General features: G+C 46.4%; 1 protein-coding gene across 2 annotated transcripts in view; it reads left to right on the top strand.

The window, feature by feature from the left end:
* The first annotated feature begins 1,769 nt into the window (after positions 1–1,769).
* ANXA4 (annexin A4) overlaps positions 1,770–10,642 on the top strand; it is a 79,765-nt gene continuing 70,892 nt past the window's right edge. Inside the window, exons 1-2 of one of the 2 annotated variants that reach the window (XM_032291858.1) lie at positions 1,775–1,942; positions 2,180–2,295. The gene's annotated coding sequence lies outside the window, so the exon portion shown is untranslated. Of the gene's footprint in view, positions 1,943–2,179; positions 2,296–10,642 lie in introns of both variants that reach the window. The other variant, XM_032291857.1, reaches the window with a different exon arrangement.

Below are 10,642 nucleotides of genomic sequence, written 5' to 3'. Positions count from 1 at the left end.
AGGGTTTCACCATGTAGCACAGGCTGGGCTCCTGAACTCCCGGCCTCAAGCAACCACCTGGGCCTCCCAAAGTGTTGGGATTACAGGCGTGAGCCACCGCACCTGGCCTAATTGTTGCTTCTAAGAGATGCATTGTCACTCTAATGTTTCTGAGGAAATGAATTATCTGTATTTCATTTTTTCCTACTGTTTGCCCTTTAATTTTTTGTTTTGTTTTGTTTTTGTTTTTGTTTTCAGACAAGATCTCACTCTGTCGCCCAGGCTGGAGTGCAGTGATGCAGTCATCAGTCATAACTCACTGCAACATTGAATTCCTGGGCTTAAAGCCACCCTCCTGCCTCAGCCTCTTGAGTAGCTGGGACTACAGGAGCCACTACAGTGATCGGCTAGTTATTTTACTTATGTTTTCTTTTCTTTCTTTCTTTTTTTGAGACAGTGTCTTGCTCTGTCACCCAGGATGGAGTGCAGTGGCACAATCTCTGCTCACTGCAGCGTCTCCACCTCCTGGGCTCGGGTGTTTTTCCCACCTCAACCTACTGAATAGCTGAGACTACAGGCTGACGCCACCACACCCGGATAATTTGTTGTTGTTGTTGTCGTTGTTGTTTTGAGACAGGGTTTCAACACGTTGGCCAACCTGGTCTCGAACTCCAGGGCTCAAGCGATCCACCTGCCCTGGCCTCCCAAAGTGCTGGGATTACAGGCGTGAGCCATCGTGCCCAGCCTTAATTTTTAAATTATCATATGCAGCTAGAGAAAGAACCAGTTTTAGAATCCAAATCAGTCTGATGCTAAAACCCGTGCTCTAAACCATATTAAACCACCTTTTAAAATTCCATCTTAATGAAATAATTTACTGTCACCTCTCCAGCTTTAAGGGTGCCAGTAACCACTTAGATTTTGATGTGTCGGATAGAAAACACTCCCCAAACGGGCTACTCTCGTTTTTTTTTTGTTTGTTTTTTTTTTTTGTTTTTGTTTTCCAATTGAATTTGCCTATAGACTCAACGGATTCATTCTGCAAGCATTCACTACGTGCCGGTATCGGTGCTGAGCATGGGTGCAAGACGACCTAGCCCTAGCTGGTGGCTTCAAGAGGCCGTGTCCAGCAGGGGAAGCAGATATGGACACACAAAACTATTACAAGGGGTGAGCGCCGCGCCAAGCCGAACCGGGAGCTACGGACAGTGTCTAAACCTCAATCACTCACGGAAGTAGAGAGAAAGATCCGGGGCTGCTCCTAACTCCTACTCCAAAGCTTTCCTGGCCTGCTGGGCGCACAGGGAAGGTGGAAGTGTGGAACTGCTGGAAACTTTCGGGAATGTGTGTTTTCATGTGAAAGAGGGAAATGAATGTGCCCTTTAGATTTCACTTTCTACTTTTCCGGCCACGGGCTCTGCCCGAGCGTGCCGCTGAAAGAGAAGCGGTTTCCCGGGTAGGAGGGAAGCGCGGATTCGCGGCGGGACTCTGGCCCCGCGCGGCGCTGGGCGTGGCCGGCGCAAGGAGGAGCTGGCGAGGTGCCCCGGGCTCGGCCCTCCGAGGGTGTGGGGCGCCCGGGAAACCGGGACCCCGAGAGTCCAACTGCTCCCACCCTGAGGGGTCAGGAGCGGCGCTGGCTGGACAGGGGACACCGTCCGATCCCGGCAGCGGGGAGAGGCCGGGGACCGGGTGGGCCTGGGGCGCGGGCACAAGCGGAGGGCGGAGCCGCCGGGGGTCGAGGCCCGCCCCTCGCAGGGATCCAGGCGCTGCAGTCCCGGCCCGGGGCCCAGGTGCGCTTCGCCTGGAGAAGAATTTTCCGGTCTTGTGGGCAGAAGAACAACCAGGAACTCGAGCTCAGTCTCCACCCCAAAGTGGGGCGGATCCGTCCGGGATAAGACCAGCTGTCTACCCTGAGCAGGGTGTGACCACAGCAGCCGCATTGGAGGAGCGCAGCCTGGCGTCGGTACGAGGGGCAAAGGGGCTCCGGGCCGGGGGTCCTGGGCTCAGGGAAGGGGGTGGGCGACCCGGGAGCATCTCGCGGGGATACCCGGCTCCGCTCCGCGCCCGAGACGGGGTGCCTGTCGCCGGCTTGCGGGCCAGGACGGGCCGCCACAGGGAGGAGGGAGCCAGTGGGCCCGGGACTCGCTCTGGGTGGGCAAGAGGGAGGCGAGCGCGGTGCTTAACCACCGGCACCATCCAGGACAGCCAGGGCCGCTTACACAGCTCAGGACGCGGGTCAGAGACCACAGCAGTTATTTATTCAGTACAAGCGCTGCGCCTAGGCATGAAAAAGAAAGGACCGATCATCTTGCTTGTAGCTAACTCTAACACCTCTTATAGTTTACTTTTTAATTCTTTCTTTCCTCCGTTGAAGAAACTTACTCCTTTCTCCTAGATCCTTAACACTTTCTAACCTTATCATGTGTCTAATGCCGTCAGCACAGTGCCCGGCACATTGGAGTCTGATTATTATCAGGTCCATGACTTGAGTTGGCCAAAGGTGCAGTCTCACAATACCAGCTGGAGACTTTGGGGCCAAAGAGGATTGCTTCTCAACGATTTGCCGGCTGAAGTGCTCCCCGCCCCGCCAGGTCGATGCAAGTCTTCTGAGCTGATAGAACATAGTAGGCCCTGCGTAACTCGTGTTTTTCGTGGAACTGGGCATATGCTCCCTCCCGCTGACAGTGGGAAGGATAGATAGGGTGTCCTCCAAGTTATCCATTCCCCTGCCCACCAGCCCAGGACACCCCACAACTCCCTTCCATTCGCTACTGTTTGCCCTTTAATTGTTTGTTTTGTTTTGTTTTGAGACAAGGTCTCACTCCTGTAGCCCAGGTTAGGGTGCAGTGGCTCAATCTGCAACCTTTGCCTCCCAGGCTCAGGTGTTTCACCCACCTCAACCTCCTGAGTAGCTGGGACTACAGGCTCACCACCTACCTGTAGTCTTAGCTATTCAGGAGGTAACTGGTGACTCTATTGATAACCAAACCCTAGCTTATTTTTTTTTTTTTTTTCCCTGAGATGGAGTCTTGCTCTGTAGCCCAGGCTGGAGTGCAGTGGTGTGATCTCTGCTCACTGCAACATCTGCCTTCTGGGTTCAAGAGATTCTCCTGCCTCAGCCTCCCGAGTAGCTGAGACTACGGGTGCGGGCACCACCATGCCTGGCTAATTTATATATTTTTATTAGAGATGGGGTCAGGCTGGTCTTGCACTCCTGACCTCAGGTGATCCACCCACCTCAGCCTCCCAAAATGCTGGGACTGTAGGCATGAGCCACCATGCCCAGAGGCCAAACCCTAGCTTTTTAGTTGCCAGAGAATTCTCAGACACAGGTGGAAGAGCAAATAGGAAAAGAAGTGGACAGGAATAAGAAAATGAATAACCCCAGCCACTCAAGAGCTGCTGACTCCCCAGAGCCCTATCAGGCCAAGGCCATCTTCATTCAGCTCAGGTCAGATTTCTGTTGATTGAGGATATATACACAAGTACACCCCTGCCCCCACCCACACATAGGCACAGACACACAACTACTAGATCAAGGGCTTCTGTGAATTTTCTTCCTAGATGTTCTTCCATTTGGTTAGGGATAATTTTTCTCTGCAAGCAATTTAGAGAGCAACCCACACAACCAAGCCATGTGCCACTCCAGCCCTCAGTGTTTAAAGGGTAAGCCTCCTGGTCACCCTCAGGCTTACATCCAGTGGCACATTTCTTTGTTTATGTCCAGCCAGTCATTTGTTTTCCTGAGCTCACTTATTGTCTGCTTGGAGACTAAGCCCGCTTTTCTCCAAAGGAGATCAAGATGAGTGGCAGGCACTGGGGATGGTGGGCAGTGTGCCAGGGAGTACCTGAAGCTCCAGAATAAACAAGGGGGTAGGGAAGCCTGGGCAACATCGCAAGACCCCATCTCTACAAAAAGTTTAAAAATTAGCTGGGCATGGTGATGCCCACCTGTAGTCTCAGCTACTTGGGACACTGGGGAGGGAGGATCGCTTGAGCCCAGGAGTTCAAGACTGCAATGAGTTATGATCACACCATTGTACTCCAGCCTTGGTGACAGAGTGAGAGACCCTGTCTCAAAAACAAATAAGCAGGCAAACAACAAGAGGAGGAGATTTTCTTTGGGTGTCAATTTTACCCAAATATTTGAGATCAAAAACACTTTTTATACTAAAACAATCACAGATATATTTTGAAATAGAATCCAAAAATTATATACCTTTTAAATGTAAAGCAAGAAACCTCAAAAATGTTTTGCTTGGGATTTGGGCTGCGATTTGGTTCAAACCTAGCCCTTGGGGGTTTGTTTTCACTGCAATTAGGGCTACTTATGGAGACAGTTTGATAGACACTGCAATGTCCTCCCCGGAGCGACTTTGAATAACACTCATCTTAGGCTGTCTTATCTAATCTTCACTTCAACCTGCAATGGGGTTATTAACATTGGTTTACAGCTGAGGATCCCAAGGTTCCATGTCATGGTCTTTGGTCAAATTCAGACCACTTGTGAACTGAAGCTTAAATCCAGCTGCGAGGATACCAAAGCCTGTTCTCTGCCCTACCATGACTCATCAGTGCTTGGTTCATAGTGATTTGGATTTGTGGCTTCGTAGATTGTTAACTAAATCTTGAACAAATGTTTCCTTTTCTTACTTTCTTCTTGTCAAGCTGATGTGAAATGAGGTTGAATGAACTAGCACTGTTTCAACTGGAAAGGGACCACACCTGTCCTTCCAGCTACTTGGGCGGCTGAGGCGGGAGGATCCCTTGAGCCCAGGAGTTTGAGACTGCAGTGAGCTCTGGTCGTGCCACTGCATTGCAGCCCAGGTGATAGAGTGAGATCCTATCTCTAAATAAAAAGAAAAAGAAGTTTGTGGTGAGTGTGGGGGTGCATGCTAGCCAGCAGCCCCAAGTGCTAGAGGTGTTTGACATGTGGACAAGGTAATAAACTCACTCTTTGAGGTGTTTGGCAGAGCTGGGTGGTGGGCTCTGGTCGAATTTGAGGAAATGGCTTTTAAAACCCATAGGCCGGGCAGGCCTTGATGTTGGCGAGAGCTCTCTCACCAGAGGTGTCTAGGCAGAGGTTCACAGACCTCTTCTGATGGAGCTGGGAAGGGTTAGCAGGTTAATCTCAGATAACTTCTAAAGCTATACTTCCCAAACTTCAGCGTGCATCAGAATCACCCAGGAAGCTTGTACAACATGCAGATTCTGCTTATTTAAGCAGCTCTCTGGATGATTGTGATTCGGGTCTCACTTTAAGACTTAAACTATGCTTTATTTTTATTTATTTATTTATTTATTTTTTGAGACAAAGTCTCTCTGTCACCCAGACTGGAGTACAGTGGTACAATCTGAGCTCGTTGCAACCTCTGCCTCCTGGGTTCAAGTGATTCTCCTGCCTCAGCCTCTTGAGTACCTGGGACTACAGACACGTGCCACCACACCCAGCTAATTTTTCTGTTTTTTGTAGAGACGGGGTTTCGCTATGTTGGCCAGACTGGTCTCGATCTCCTGACCTCAGACTATCCGCTCACCTCAGCCTCCCAAAGTTCTGGGATTACAGGTGTAAGCCACCATGCCTGGCTGAGAAACTATGCTTTAGAAACACTTATATGGATATGTGCATACTTCATAAATGAAATAAAACATTAATAAAAACATATCACCTTCTGAAGGAAACTTAGGTTTTGGTCATTATGTACAAACTCTAGATAATGTGGTAAATGCTAAAACCTTCCCTTCTCATTTTATTTTTATTTTATTTATTTATTTATTTAAAGAGACAGGGTTTCACCATGTTGGCCAAGCTGGTCTTGAACTCCTGGCCTGAAGTGATCCACCCACCTTGGCCTCCCAAAGTGCTGGGATTACAGGTGCGAGCCACCATGCCTGGCCAAAACCTTCCCTTCTCAAGGATAGTTCTTTTTTTTTTTTTTTTGAGACAGAATCTTGCCATGTCATCCAGGCTGGAGTGCAGTGGTGTGATCTCGGCTTACTGCAGCCTCCGCCTCCCGGTGATTCTCCTGCCTCAGCCTCCTGAGTAGCTGGGATTACAGGTATACACCACCATGCCCAGCTAATTTTAGTGGAGACGGGGTTTCACCATGTTTGCCAGACTGGTCTCGAATTCCTGACCTTGTGATCTGCCTGCCTCGGCCTCCCAAAGTGCTGGGATTACAGGATTGAGCCAAGGATATCCCGGCCAAGGATAGTTCTTTATTATACCAATAACATCTCCCTTGCTATTTGATTAACAGGTTCCTTCCCACCCCCCAAACTTACCACGTAGCCTTACAGTGCTAACACCTCTGGACCAATATGGAGCTCCAACTAATAGTTTTTTTGTTTGTTGTTTAACTTAATTGAAACTGAGATGGGTTACTACATTAGTTCCCTGAGGAATTTAGGATTTCTATCTAAGGCCTGTTGTTGGTTTTATTGGGAGTAATTTATTAATGTTTGGTTTTGTTTGAACTGGACTAAGAGTTTTTGCTATGGAAACCTGAACCACCACCTTTGGAGAACTCTTTTTAAAGGTTAGAGTTGTTTGAGGTCAGTAAATTGCCATACTGCTTCTTGGTCCACCACTGCTTGACATAAAAAACATAGTGAATGTTATATCCACAATCAGCACCAGAAATAAATTGCTGCTCAGTGTCAGACTGTAAATTACTATGGAATAGACCTTTCACAGCCTTGGCAACGTGGTGAATTCTGTCTCTACCAAAAACAAACAAACAAAAAAACTATAAAAATTAGCCAGGGATGATGGTGCACTCCTGTAGTCCCAGTTATATGGGAGGCTGAAGTGGGAGGATCATTGGACCCCAGGAAGCAAAGGTTGCAGTAAGCCAAGATTGCACTACTACCCTCCAGCCTGAGTGACAGCAAGACTCTATCTGAAAAAACAAACAAAAAAAACTTTCATTTTCCTCCTCCTCCCCACAAAATAATTAACCCTTTAGGCCTAGAAGCAACACACAGTACAAGCAGCCCGACATATAACAGAGCTGGAAGCCCCCCACACCCACCTCTACCCCAATTTTGTCAAGTCATCAAGAGACCTCCCTGCCCAGTCACTGAGGATTCATTCCTCTGGGTTTAGGCACTCACCCCCCTAGAGAGGTAGCATGTTAAATCATTAACAGAATCTAATATAGGGGGCCCTATGATTACTGGGAACAAGTTCTGATTTATATGTGATTGAACCATCTTCCCTGGAGAAGGTCCTTTAGAGCTATAAGCCGGTACCATAATCAGCCCCCAGCATCTTCTCCCTTACTCCTCCTCTACAGGGGACTCAGTAAAACATTTTCTGAGTCTTACCCAACTTCAGCTTCTGCTGTTGCTACTTTTTGATGCTGTGCAAGCACCTGTTGACTCAGTGGTTCTCATCCTCCTTAGAGTCACAAACCCTTAGAAGAATCTGACTAAAGCTATGGATCCTTTCTTGAGAAAAATAAATACATATTTAACATTTTTCATACAATTTCAAGGAGTTTATAGACACACTTCTAAACTCAGTCATGGATACAGGTTGAGTATCCACAATCTGAAAATCTAAAATCAGAAACTCTTTGAGTGCCAACACGACACTGCAAGTGGAAATTTCACACCTGATCTCATGTCATGAGTTGCTGTCAAAATTTTGTTTCATGAACAAAATTATTACTTTTTTAATTTTTAGAAAGGTGTTCTTGCTTTGTTGTCCAGCCTGGAGTGCGCTGGTATAATCATGGCTCACCGTACCCACAAACTCCTAGGTGTAAGCAATCCTTCCACCTTGGCCTCTTGAGTAGCTAGGACTACAAGCATGCCTAGCTTATTATTGTTATTTTTTAAATGTTTATACAGATAGGGTCTCACTATGTTGCCAAGCTGGTCTCAGATACCTGGGTGACTTTCCTGCCTTGGTATCCCAAAGTGCTGGGATTGCAGGCACGAACCACTGGCCCAAAATAATTTAAACATATTGTACAAAATTACTGTAGGGGACAAGGGAAAGGATCCCCTTTGCCCTCTGAAGGTTTGCCAAAAAATCAACTCACAAAAGGAGGTAATTAGAAAAAAGGCATATATGGGGGAAGATACATATATTATGGGGGAATATTAATTTCACATTATTTTTCATTAATTTTATGTTACATTAATGTATTAATTATAAAGATTATAAGTAATCTTTATAGACTATATTAATTTTACATTATATTACATGAATTATATTAATTTGTTATTAATTTTATATTAATTTTACATTAAATTTATATTAATACACATATTATGGGGGAACATTCATTCTCCCCCATATTATACATGGGGGAAATACAGTGGCATGATCTTGGCTCACTGCAGCCTCAACCTCCTGAGCTCAGGGGATCCTCTCACCCCAGCCTCCTGGGTAGCTGGGACTATAGGTGCGTGCCACCACACCTGGCTAATTTTCTGTATTTTTTGTAGAGACGAGGTTTTGCCATGTCGCCCAGGCTGGTTTCCAACTCCTAGACTCAAGTGATCTACCTGCCTCAGCCTCCCCAAGTGCTGGGATTACACACGTGCACCACTGTGCTGGCCTACACGCTGCTTCTTAGAGGAAAGGGAGTTGGGAAGTGTGGATGATTTTAGGGAGGTAGCAACTGATGTTTGGGGGAATTCAATTGGCTTGAAGAATATACAATGGCCTGGGACAGAGCCTCTTGGGCCAGCAGAACAGACAATGGTGTGTGACGAAACTCTGTCCAGGTGTGTTGACTGACTTTTGTCTTTCCTACTACAATATGAATTCAGTTAATGAAAACTCAGGGAAGGGACCGGGGTAACTGTTTCCTTTTTTGGCAGGTCCAGACTTCAGGCAGATAAGGGAGCTTCAGAGAACAACCTTAGGAGAGACAGAGGATTGAGAGACAGGAAGCAGGAGGGGGGATGTCTTTGGTTCAGCATGTCAAAACACCAGATTTTGGGATATCAGTTTCTGAGCCCCAGCAGACATATATGTTGCAGCCTTGTTTGTAGTAGCAAAATATTGGAAACAACCTAAATATCAGTAAAGATCTGGTTAAGTCGTGGAACATCTATGTAATGTAATACTATGCAGCTGTTAAAAAGTGGCGCAGGTTGATAGGAACTGATATAGAATGATAGTGAAGATATTTTTTAAGAAGTAAAGAACAGCTTTGTGTAGTATGCTATCATTTTGGTGTACAAAAATGATGGAAACTTTCTATATTCTTATATGTTTATTAGAGCACTGAATAATTCTAGGAGGATACCCAGGAAAATTGTAAGAGTGGTTGCCTGGAAAGGAGGGGATAGAAAGTCTTACAGACTTGTCGTTATGTACTTTTTTGTATTATTTAAATTTTTTATTACGTTTATGTATTACCTATTAATTTTTTTAAAATAGAGAGTTACAGATATTGCCTGCCCATTTAGCATTGTCCGTGAAGAGGGAGAATTAAATAGAAATAAGGAATGTATAATTATCAAATTTTCCAACCTCAGAATTAACATTTGATCATACACTTGATCATACATGTACAAAGAGCTAACATGCAGTTATGCATCAGTTTCCAGTGAGATGAAGCAGCCACTGCTCATTCTTGCCATATGTTTCACTCGGGCAGCTCGTTCCAAAGAGAATGGAAAATGCCTCTAGTTGGATGGTGGAGAAAGCTCTGTTTTTGGTTTTGTTTTGTTTTTCTTTTTGTTTTTCTAAGACAGGGTCTCACTCTGTCACCCTGGCTGGAGTGCAGTGGCAAAACCATGGCTCACTGCAACCTCAGACTCCTGGGTGCAGGTGACCCTTCCACCTTAGCCTCCCAGGTGGCTGGAACTATAGGCACACACGGCCATGCCCAGCTAATTTTTTTTGTAGAGACAGAGTTTCACTACGTTTCCCAGGCTGGTTTCAACCTCCTGTAGTCAAGCCATCTGTCTGCTTCCGTCTCCCAAAGTGCTGGGATGACAAGCATGAGCCACGGCACCTGGCCTGGCTCTGTTTTTAAATGGTCTGATTGGTTCCTGTGTGAGTTTAGCTACAGAAGCAGAGAGAGGAGGCAGATGGGATAAGTCAGGGCCTGTAGACTAGGTAGACCTGCTGGGGCAGAGCCCTTTGTCAGAGAAAGTTCTTCCAGTGATATCAGTGGTCATGGGAACTGAGGGGCCTGACCTTGGTTTTGGGGCCTAAACACCTATCTTCAGCCAGAAGATGTCTTAGTCTGTGAGGAATCTGCCTCTATGCTGGAGACATTGATAGCTAATGTTCACCAAGTGTCTTTTATGAGCCTGATCCTGTGCCAGACACCTGGTATGATATTTTATTAAATTTTCACCCATATTAGGTGAGTACTAGTATTATCATTGCCAATGTAACATGAGGAAACTAAGGCACAAAGGGGTTGAGTAATTTGCTCAAAGTTGCTCGCTGACGAGTGGTACAGCCAGGATTTGAACTTGTCGGTATGACTGTAAATCCTGTGCTTTATCACTCTACGTAATAGGTTAAAAGTGAGGGAATCAGGCCAGGTGCAGTGGTTCATGCCTGTAATCCCAGGCTAAGACAGGTAGATTGCCTGAGCTCCGGGGTTCGAGACAAGCCTGGGCGAAATCCTTTCTCTACCAAAAACGTAAAAAAATAGGCCAGGCATGGTGGGACACACCTGTA

This window comes from Sapajus apella, unplaced genomic scaffold (assembly GCF_009761245.1).
Source record: "Sapajus apella isolate SASKATOON/1434 unplaced genomic scaffold, GSC_monkey_1.0 scaffold26, whole genome shotgun sequence".
In the NCBI taxonomy this organism is placed as follows: Eukaryota; Metazoa; Chordata; class Mammalia; order Primates; family Cebidae; genus Sapajus; species Sapajus apella.
This window is presented reverse-complemented; position numbering and strand designations above follow the sequence as displayed.